This window comes from Pipra filicauda, unplaced genomic scaffold (assembly GCF_003945595.2).
Source record: "Pipra filicauda isolate LSUMZ 115617 unplaced genomic scaffold, ASM394559v2 scaffold453_size531900_pilon, whole genome shotgun sequence".
Taxonomy (NCBI): domain Eukaryota; kingdom Metazoa; phylum Chordata; class Aves; order Passeriformes; family Pipridae; genus Pipra; species Pipra filicauda.
In genome coordinates this window covers 460,312-470,246 of record NW_024104591.1, presented here as the reverse complement: position 1 = coordinate 470,246, position 9,935 = coordinate 460,312, and the positions used below count along the sequence as shown (strand labels likewise).

The window sequence follows — 9,935 nt, the reverse complement described above, 5'->3', positions numbered from 1 at the left end:
GGTAAGAGGCAAAGGTGGTAGTAATTTTCTTCACATTTTTTTTCTCTAGTCCAGTAGGTCATGTAGCAACACTCTTGTTCATACCTATGTGAAAGCAACTGCCCTGTGCTTGAGGTTATGCCATATTTCATACAAATCATAGACTCACAGACTGCTTTGGGTTGGGAGGGACCTTAAAGATCATCCCATTCCAATCCCCTGCCGTGGGCAGGGACACTTTCCACTAGGAAAGATTGCTTCAAGCCCTGTCCAACCCAGCCTTGGACACTTCCAGGGATGGGGCAGCCACAGCTTCTCTGGGCAACCTGTGCCAGGGCCTCACCATCCTCACAGGGAAGAATTCCTTCACCATATCCCATCTAACTCTACCCTCTGGCAGTGGGAAGCCATTCCCCCTAGTTCTGTCACTCCAGCCCCTTGTCCAAAGTTCCTCTCGATTTCTCCTGGAGCCCCTTTTAGCACTGGAAGGGGCTCCAAGGTTTCTCTGGACCTTCTCTTCTCCAGGTGAAGACCCCCAGCTCTCCCAGCCTGTCTCCAGAGCACAGGGGCTCCAGCCCTCGGAGCAGCTCCACGGGCTTTTCTGGACTCGCTCCAGCAGCTCCACATCCTTCCTGTGCTGGGACCCCAAGGATGGAGGCAGCACCGCAGGGGGGTCTCAGCAGAGCAGAGGGGCAGAATCCCCCCTCACATGCTGCCCACACTGTGGGGATGAGCCCGGTCCAGTGTTGGCTTTCTGGGCTCCCAGTGCACCTTCCCCATCAGTTTTCCCTAGACAATTCCTTCTGCAGTCCCTGCAGCTGTGAGGAGTCCAAGAGCTCTCAGAAATGCAAGAAACCAGACACTTGGATAAAAGTCCATGCTGCACTGGGGGATGCAAGAGGGGGTCTCAGCTGCACTGGAGGATGGAAGCAGGGGTCTCCACTGTCCTGGCAGATGAAGGGTCCATGCTGCACTGAGGGTTGTAGGGGATGGGGCCCTAATATCCCAGGAGATGGAGACAGGAGTCTGCACTGCCCTGGAGGACAGGAGCTCCTAGGAGCCTCTGCTGCACAGGGGAATGGAGGCAAGGGGTCTCTGCTGGACTTGGAGTGGTGAAGGTGGGGGTCTATGCAGTCTTGGAGAATTGAGGAGAGGGTCTCTGCTGCCCTGGACAGTGGAGATGAGGGGTCTCCACTGAACTGAGGATGAAGGTGGCTCTTGGCTGCATGGGATGATGCAGGTGGAGGTCTCCGCTGTCCTGGGAGCCAGGGCTGGGGGGCCTCCAGTGTCTCAGAAAAGTGAGGTGAGGATCTTGGCTGTTTTGGGTGACCCAGAAGGGGATCTCCACTGTCCTGGCAGATCAAGGCAGAGGTCACCACTGCATCTCTATTGGACTTGGCGGTGAAGGTGGGGGGTCTCTGGAGCACAGGGTATTGAAGGTGACTTCTCTGCTGCCCTGGGGGATGGAGATGGGCATCTCTGCTGTTGCGAAGATGAAGATGGGGCTCTGCACACTATGGGAGAATTGCTGTGGGGGTCTACACTGTCCTGAGGGATGGAGGTGTGGGTCTCCCTTGCCCTGGCAGATCAACAAGGGGTGCTCTGCACTCTTTCACCACTGAGACGGGGGGCACCTGCCCTGCCACTCCTGCTCCAGCACTTCTTGTCTCCTCTTGGCCCTTAGAGCAACCTGCTTGAAAAGGGCACAACGGGGGCTTCAAGGGTCCCTTCCCTCTGCAGCAGCTATGGAAGCACATGGCCGTGGCTTTGGCTCTCTGCCAGCACTACTCCAGGACATCCCTTGGCTCCAGGGGCTGGTCCTGCAGACCCCTCACATCCAGGGGTGCTGCCCCTTTACAGGGATGGGGGTAATTGCTGCAAGAATCTGTGCTATCCTGAGGGAGAGAGGGAGGGGGTCTCTGCTGTCCTGGGTGCTCCATGCCGGGATTTCTGCTTTCCAGGGGGTTGAAGGTGGCCAGGGGTCTCTGCTTTACTGAGGGATGAATGTGGGGGTCTCTGCTGCACTGGAGGCAGGGAGGAGTCGTGTTCACTGTCCTGGCAGACAAAGGCAGGGTCATGGAGAAGGGGATCTTTGCTACCCTGTGTGGAAAATGTAGGGAGACCTTCTAGCCCAGCTGATAGCTCAGGGCTTTCTGAGGTGACAAACAGCATTGCTGAATTCTGGGTACCTTCCCAATAGCTCAACTGGCCAACACTTCCTGGCATGGCTTCCAAATTCCAGACCCCCTCCTGCGTCTCTCTGGAGCCACACTCCAGTGCCCTCAGCCCAGGCACAGAGCAGGGGAGATGTGGGCACCCCTTCCTACACATCTGGTCAGACAGAACACTCAGCACAGACCTGGTCAGCCCCACAGTAAAAATGCTGCAGTATTTCATCCCAACCTGACTTTCCCAGCTTTCACCGGGGAAGGTTTGAAGGGCCTTTCACCCCTTTTTCAGCAGGTACACTGCTCTCCCCACAGACTGGCTCCACTGCACTGCATCAATACCTCTGCTTCACGCTGATTTTGGACATCAGAACCTGCTTTTTCACTTTCACATCCCTCCACTGCCCTGAAATCCACCCAGAGTGGCATGAGGAACCCTGCTGCCCAAAGACAATGCTCTGTTCTCACCAGTCACCCCACTGTGAGTCAGGCTGTAGTTGGGAGGCAGGCCATCACTGAAGCTCCCAGTACCCCCATGTTCCCCTTCACTTCCCCTGTGCCAACCTGCTCATAAGTGCCCAAGTTCCTGGGTGAGGCAGCTTGGCTTTGCCTTCTCTGTATTCACTGCCATCTACCACGGTAGGGTCCCCCCAATGTCCCTGTGCCCCCCAGTGGGGTCCTGAGAGCTGGCAGGCTCTGAGCCACCCCTGCTGGTACCAGGGCCCGTGGCCAACCTCTGGCACAACCTGATGGAGGCAAAACGCTCGATGGACTGCGTGGTGGATCTTCAGGTCAACCACACGACCGGTCTCTGGGAGGTGTCAACGGCCCCCCTGCGCCGCGTGATGGAGGAGCTGGTGGTGAGGGGGGTCTGGGGAGGGGGCAGCAGGGGGCTGGGGGAGCGGGGCCGAGCCTCTGCGTGCGCGTGTCTGCGCGTGTGTCCCGGCAGCGGAGCGGGGAGACGCTGAACACGGAGATGCAGAACCTCTCACGCGCCTTCGTGGAGCTGAACGACCAGGTGGCCAGCGATGAGGGCTACAACCTGCGGCAGGACAAGGGCAAGGGCACCCAGCCGGCCCGCAGCACCCAGGAGCTGTACGAGAGGAAGACCAAACACCGCTGTGCCAGTGAGCAGGACGGGCAGGGGCTGGCAGCACACAGGGCAGGCGGCTGCCAGCCGGGGGAGGCTGTCCTAGAACCCCATGCCAGCACCATGGACGGGGTCTTGGCCAGCGGGTCTAGGTCTGCACAGGCAGCTGAAGACTCCTGCCTCCCAGGTGTGATCAAGAACAGCCTGGAGCGCTGTGAGGGCCAGTTCTGTGGTTGTGCTCTGCATCGGCCACCTCAAGTGACACACCCCTCCCCAGCACCTCATGCCACTGTCCCTACTCACCAGCCCAGGTGGCTGCCGTGCTCACTGTGCCATGTGTGTTTGCTACAGGCGGACAAAATGCTTCCACTGCCACAGCCTGTTGTACAGGTGCAGCACACAGCTGCTCTCTTACTGCACTGGCAAACACTGCTGAGGAGTGGCTGGTTGGGGGCACCAGCCCACCCCAAAACCCACCCCCTTCCAGCTGTGCCAGGCTCATCTTGGGTTAGTACAAGGCTGTGATGGCACAGCGCAGGCAGACTTGGGCCAGGCAGAGCAGGGCCAGTGGGCCAGGGGCAGGCAGATGCTCCAGTACTGCTGCCTTGTGATGCTGTGGGGATATGGCAGGCTGGAGACATGGCACCAGTGTGAGTCCCCCTGCAGCACACAGCATGGCCAGGCCCTGGGGCTGTGGAATTCCCATTCCCAGTGGGGTTGGGTGCTGAAAGTGCCGTTCAGGGCCCAGTGGTGCTCTGCAGCAGCTGCACCATCAGGGACTTGGCCACCATGTTTGCAGACATGGTGGCTATGGGATGGGAGGATGGGGAGGCTGGGAGAGGGTGGGGGAGGCCCTGCATTGCCACGGTGCACAGTGGGGCCCATGGAGTTGCTCCCCAGGGCCATGGCCTCACTTTGGTAGGAACACTGCATGAAGGAATGGTTCTGGGTGACATTGAGAACCTGAAGGGGTCCAGGCCAGAGGTAAAGAGGAAGAGCAGGAACAGGCTTCACCTGAACAGCTCCAGCACTTGCAGAGAGCAGGGTGTGTCACAACCTGCTGCCCCCCAGCCCCAAACTCCCCGGTTGCCCCCAGCCCCTCACCATGTGCTTCAGCTCAGGCCACTGCAGGGCCAGGTGGCACAGGATGATGAAAAGCCGAGGTCTCGTCCCGGAGTTGGGACAGCAGCATCTGCTCGGTCTGGGTGAGGGGCAGCAAGGCACATGCCAACCCCTTCCACCATGCCAGAACGGTGCTGTGCAGGAAAGCCACATGCTCCTGGCATGGATGTGAGGGGATGAGGGCAGGTGGCAGCTGAGAGGGTGTAGAGGGAAACACATGTGGAGGATTAGCTTCTCACCTTGTCTCGGGACAGGCAGACATCAGGTCACAGGTGATCTCGAAGATGTAACCCATCCCATTTATGTCTGCAGGATGAGTATAGCCCTGCTCCTGTCCACCTCTGATAGTGGCAGATTAAGTCCAGCAGCCAGAAGAGGCTATGGTCAGCCAGAACATGGGCTGCACCCCATACTGGAACCAATCCTGCTCTGACAGCCACAGCGTGGCTGTCATGAGAAGACAACAGAGAGGAAAGTGAAGGACAGCAGTAGGCAGAACAAGGAGATGGCGAAACCCAGGCAGGTGCCTTTCTCCAGCAGATGTGAGGTTACCCCCTCGCTCAGCTGCTCCCTTTTGTGGGCATCCAGTAGTGTATGGTGGTGCTCCTGCTGTGAGGAGGAGCCGTGGAGCAGGGCAGGACCTGACCCCCATCCCGGGGACAGGCATCCACAGGGTGCCCAGGCAGCCACCTGCTACATGATGCTGGTGCTGAATTCCTGGCTGAGGCTGTGGACAAAGTTGTTCACCTGTTTGTGCACCTGCCAGCCCATGCCCACCCCATTCACCAGCACAGCAGTGTTTGCTCTTCATCTCGGAGTGGGGGCCCAGTGGAGGCCTGCGTCCAGGGGCTGCTGCAGGTCACAGCCCTCCTCACTGGCCACCTGTCCTGTCCCCCTGCGGGTAAAGGCAGAGGTTGTTTTGAATCTCTGTGCGGTAGCAAGGGAAGTAATTGTGATCATGCAGAGGTCTTTGCAAGTAGAATAGTATTCATTGGCAACAACTGAGCTGACTTGAATTTTTGACTGAGCGAAACTTGCAATCAACGCTGTCAAATCAAGGTGTATCTGAGAGAAAGAAAGTAAAAAGCAGAAGAGGGAAGGGAGGCAAGGAGAGAGGGAGAGAGGGAGTGAGGGAGGCAAAGAGAAAGCAAAAGAAAAAGAAAGAAGGAAAAAGGAAAGGAGGAAAAGAGAAAAGCAGAATAGAAAAAAGAGAAAAAGAAAAAAGAGAAAAAGAAAAAAGAGAAAAAGAAAAAAGAGAAAGAAAATAAATAAGAAAGGAAGCAAGAAAGCAAAAAAGCAAGAAAACAAGAAAAAAAAACAACAAAAGAAAAAAAAAACAATAAAACAAGCAAGGGAAAAAAGAGAAAAAAAAAAAAAAAACAAACCAAAAAAACCCCAGGCTCTCACCACCCCTGGTTCCAGGGCCGTACCCTACCCGCTGCTGCCACGCTCTGGTGCTGTGCACGCCTTTACCCCGAGCCGAGCCTTAAGGCCTTTGGGTCCCGCCCCAGGGGCTGGTCTCAGCCCCGGTCAGCCCCTGCACGTTTCTCCTTGACTGAGCCTTCTGGAAATGTCTCTGGGGGGTCCTTTTTGCGGCCCCACCAGTGTCCCGGAGCAGCAACCGGGTCCCAGCACGGTCCCCTGATTTGTGTGCCTCTGGATATGCTAGGTGGCAGGTTCTCCCGTGGAACATACAATTGTGAGATGCTGTGACCTACAATAGCAGCAGTGGAATGCTCCTCTGGCAACCGTAGAACAAAAAAAAAATGGTGGAATGCTTCCCTGGAACCGACAGAAGCTGGAACTGGGGCTGGGCATGGCCTTCTCCATCATGACATGATGACCATGCTGCTGGTGCTGCCCAAGTGAGCAGCTGTGGGCCCAGGAGCCAGGAGGGTGCTGGGGGGGGTGCCAGTTCCCAGCTGAGCCCCAGGATTGCCCTGTCCCCACAGGGGAGGGGACGATGCTGCTGCTGGAGCTGGGCATGGCCCCAACATCCTGCACAACATGCCCCAGGCTGCAGAGTCGCTGTCGTGGCTCATCCTCTGGATATGAACGAGGGTCATGCACACTGTGGAATTCATAGCAACCCTGTTCTACATAGGAGTAGCCACCCCTTCTGATGGCCTTTGAGCTGTTCCATCTGCTCTATGGTCAACGAAGCTCAGCAGGTCAGGCATCTCTGTTTTTCCCTTGTTCACCGCCTGGCCCCAAACGGGGCTGCAGCAGCGACGGGGCTGTGTGACGTGAGGGGAGTGTTTGGGGCTCTTGGCACCTGATTCCGGAGGAATTGAACCCTGATTCTCTTCCTTGCTCTCCTCTCTCGTCACTTTACAGAGCCACCATGGATATGAACCTTCCTGATGGGCTGCCTATGTTGTAAATAACAACGGTCAATGGGATGGTACCTAACGGTCAGTGGACCAGTGGAACACTGGAATGTTGAGAGCTCTGCAATCACCTATGGAACAAGTCAAACCAGCCCAATCCAGTTTGTTCAGGAACCTACTGTGCAGCTTAGATGAAAACAACACTGTATATGGAAGATCGGGATGAAAACTCCGAAGTTCAGTGGCTCAATGACCCCCACAGGGGTCCCTAAAGACCCCCCAAGAAGACCCTCTGAGACTGACTGCAAAGACTGAAGAGACTTAACAAATTAGATCCATGTATCACCTCGAGCCAATCGTGCATGGCAGGCAGAGTCATCCTCCCCTGCAACCAGCGCTGCACCGATGTGGGGAAGAGCTCAATGTAGCGACCTGGTCCCAAGGCTGAGCTGGGGAAAGTCAGGGAATGACAGGAGAAACCCCGGAGGTGCCCCTGTGCTACAGGACGCTGATGCTGGGGCGAGGTCTCTGGACCAAAACTTCACCTGGTCCTCTAAGTAAAGATGTTGTTTCAGGCTGTTTGTGTGATGGGAGGGTGGGGGGGAGGTGGAGAAAAGCTCCCCTGGGCTGGGCACTACTGGGGACCCTGAGAGGGTGGGGTGGGCCCCCCCCAGCCACTGCCACCAGCTTCTCTCTCTCCCCACAACTTGAAGACCACATCCGAAGGTTGGGGTTTTTCAGGGGCTGTGGTAGGTGACCCCAAGGGGTTCTGTGTGGAGCATTTCCTCATGAGGGGCAGGCACTGATCTCTGCTCTGTGTGACCAGGGACAGGAGCTGAGGGAACAGCATGGAGCTGTGTCAGGGGAGGTTTAAGGTGGATATAAGGAAAAGGTTCTTCCCCAGAGAGTGATCAGGCACTGGGATAGGCTCCCCGGGGAAGTGGTTACAGCACCAAGCCTGACAGAGCTCAAGGAGTTTGGACAACGCTCTCAGGCACTTGGTGGGATTGTTGGGTTGTCCTGTGTAGGGCCAGGAGTTGGACTCCAGGATCCTTGTAGGTCCCTTCCAACCTAGAAGGTTCTAAGATTCTACTCTCCAATTTTCTGGCTCAAATCCCACAGTGCAGCTCTTCCACAGAGGGAGCTGGGGTGGAAACGCTTGGCTGCTTCTTGCTGTGATACTCCTACGGAGAACTGACAGGGATTAACTGCAATACCACTGGAGCTCTCCAGGTGACTGCAGGACAAACCACACACACCATGTGCAGCAGGAAGCCACTGTGCTGGGCTGCAGCTGCTGCAGTGCAATTTCCATTGTCAGCTGAAAGGTACTTACAAAGTGAGGGGAGAACCTCCTGTCGAAGTCACGCTGAGCCAGGATTCCTCCTTGCCCGGGAGCACTAGTGAAACCAACCTGGAAGAGGCAGGGAAAAGACAAGCTTTACCACTTTCCTTCTTGGGACAGAGCTGGGCAGGGTGAGAGCTCAGGGACATCACCCCGACCAGGCTGCTGCAAGAGCACTGTCAGGGGTATCTGCAGGGCTCCTCTAAATCGTCCACTTACCACGACCTGTCCTCCCTCCTGTGCCAGGTACGTGATGGTGGCAGAGGTGAAGTTGAAGTAACCAGCTTTGAGAGGCCGCAGAACCACGGTGTGGGACACGTTACTCGCTCTGGGAGCCGGGCGTTAAGGAAAATGGTTGGATTTCATTACAGGAAGAAAACATAGGTGGAAAAGTCAGTGCTGCTGACAGATCCGAATGCTTATGGTCACAGACAGCCCGGCCTCCTCAAGGCTGACCCAGCTGCTCCTCCACATAATCAAACCCAATGTGCAAAATTATGGTATCTCATTAATGTTGTAAGAGTCTAATATGACATCATCATCATCAGTACTTCTCTTAGTGGTACTACACTCAGCATGCCTGAGTCTGCCTTTAAAAAATAAAAAATAAAAATTTAAAAAAACCACAAAAACAAACCAAAAAAACCAAAAAAACCAAAACAAAATAACAACAACAAAAAACCCCCAAAAAACAACAACAAAAAAAACCCCAAAAAAAAAAAAAAAACACAACAACAAAAAACCCCAAACCAACAAACCCAAACCCCTTTAACACTCTCCCATACTTTCCTCTTTCCCTGCTGCCCCGGGCAAAGCTCCTCCAAGCTGCTGACTATGGAAAGCAACCCAGAGGTTCGATCCCTGTTGACCATTGAGGCCACATAACCACAGGTTGGGCCTTTCCCTCCCAGCCCACCCCTCTGCAGGGTTTTCTCAGCCAGGGCAGGCTGGTCCCAGTCCCCAAACACTGACACAGCACCTGTCCTGGGCCTGAGACCCTCAGAGGTTTTTACAAAGAAGAGACTTGAATTTCTCTGCAAAGCGCCTTCCTCGTGCAGCACCTGGCTGTCAGAGGTTAATGCATCTGACCTACTCCTTCCCTCTGATTTCCTTCTTGGCTGCCAGTTGCTGGATCCCTGAGAGCTGGAAGGGAGCAGGTAACTGAGAGGGGAAGACAAAGCCTTGTTGTGAAGCAGAGCAATTTGAGGGAGAAAAATGAGACAAGCTGGGAGCTTTTCTGGGCACAGATGGTGTGAAAGGGCAAATGGGGCTGGTTTTGTGCCCTCGGACCCTTGTAATTAACACTGAACAACCAGATGGTCCAGAAATTGGAGGAGATCTCGGGACTGGCAGGAATGGGACAGTGCTGAGGAGCCTCTGCACCTGGACTTGTGCCTTGTAGCACTTGTGGTGCTCAGGGGAGTTTTGCCCATCAGCTGCAGGATCAGTGCCCTGGGCTGTGTCCTTGATGAGGTACATTCAGAAGAGTCATGGAATCATGGACTCTCTTGAGTTGGAAGGGACCCACAAGGATCATTTAGTCCAACTTCTGGCCCTGCACAGCCCCAACAATCCCACCATGTGCCTGAGAGCATTGTCCAAACACGCCTTGAGCTCTGGCAGCCTTGGGAAGCCTGTTCCAGTGTCTGACCACCCTCTGAGGGAAGAACCTTTTCCTAACATCCAATCTAAACCTCCCCTGACAGAGCTCCAGCCATTCCCTCAGGTCCTCGAGTCCAGTTCTCTGGCTCAGGTGGGCTGCTCCCTTGATACAGCATTGTGGGATGGGAGGAGGGACAGGCCAGACACCTGGCAGAGCTGGGGCTGGAGGGGCTTTCCCTGGATTTGGTGGATTTTTAACTCCTTTGAGTTATGCCTGAGAATCAGAGAACTGAGACCAT

At 55.4% G+C, this 9,935-nt stretch overlaps 1 long non-coding RNA gene across 1 annotated transcript; it reads left to right on the top strand.

The window, feature by feature from the left end:
- Nucleotides 1–6,277: 6,277 nt before the first annotated feature.
- Nucleotides 6,278–7,264, top strand: LOC120324193. Its single transcript, XR_005565307.1, has 2 exons — nt 6,278–6,530; nt 6,697–7,264. It is a non-coding gene; the product is annotated as an uncharacterized LOC120324193 (long non-coding RNA).
- The last annotated feature ends 2,671 nt before the right edge of the window (nt 7,265–9,935 follow it).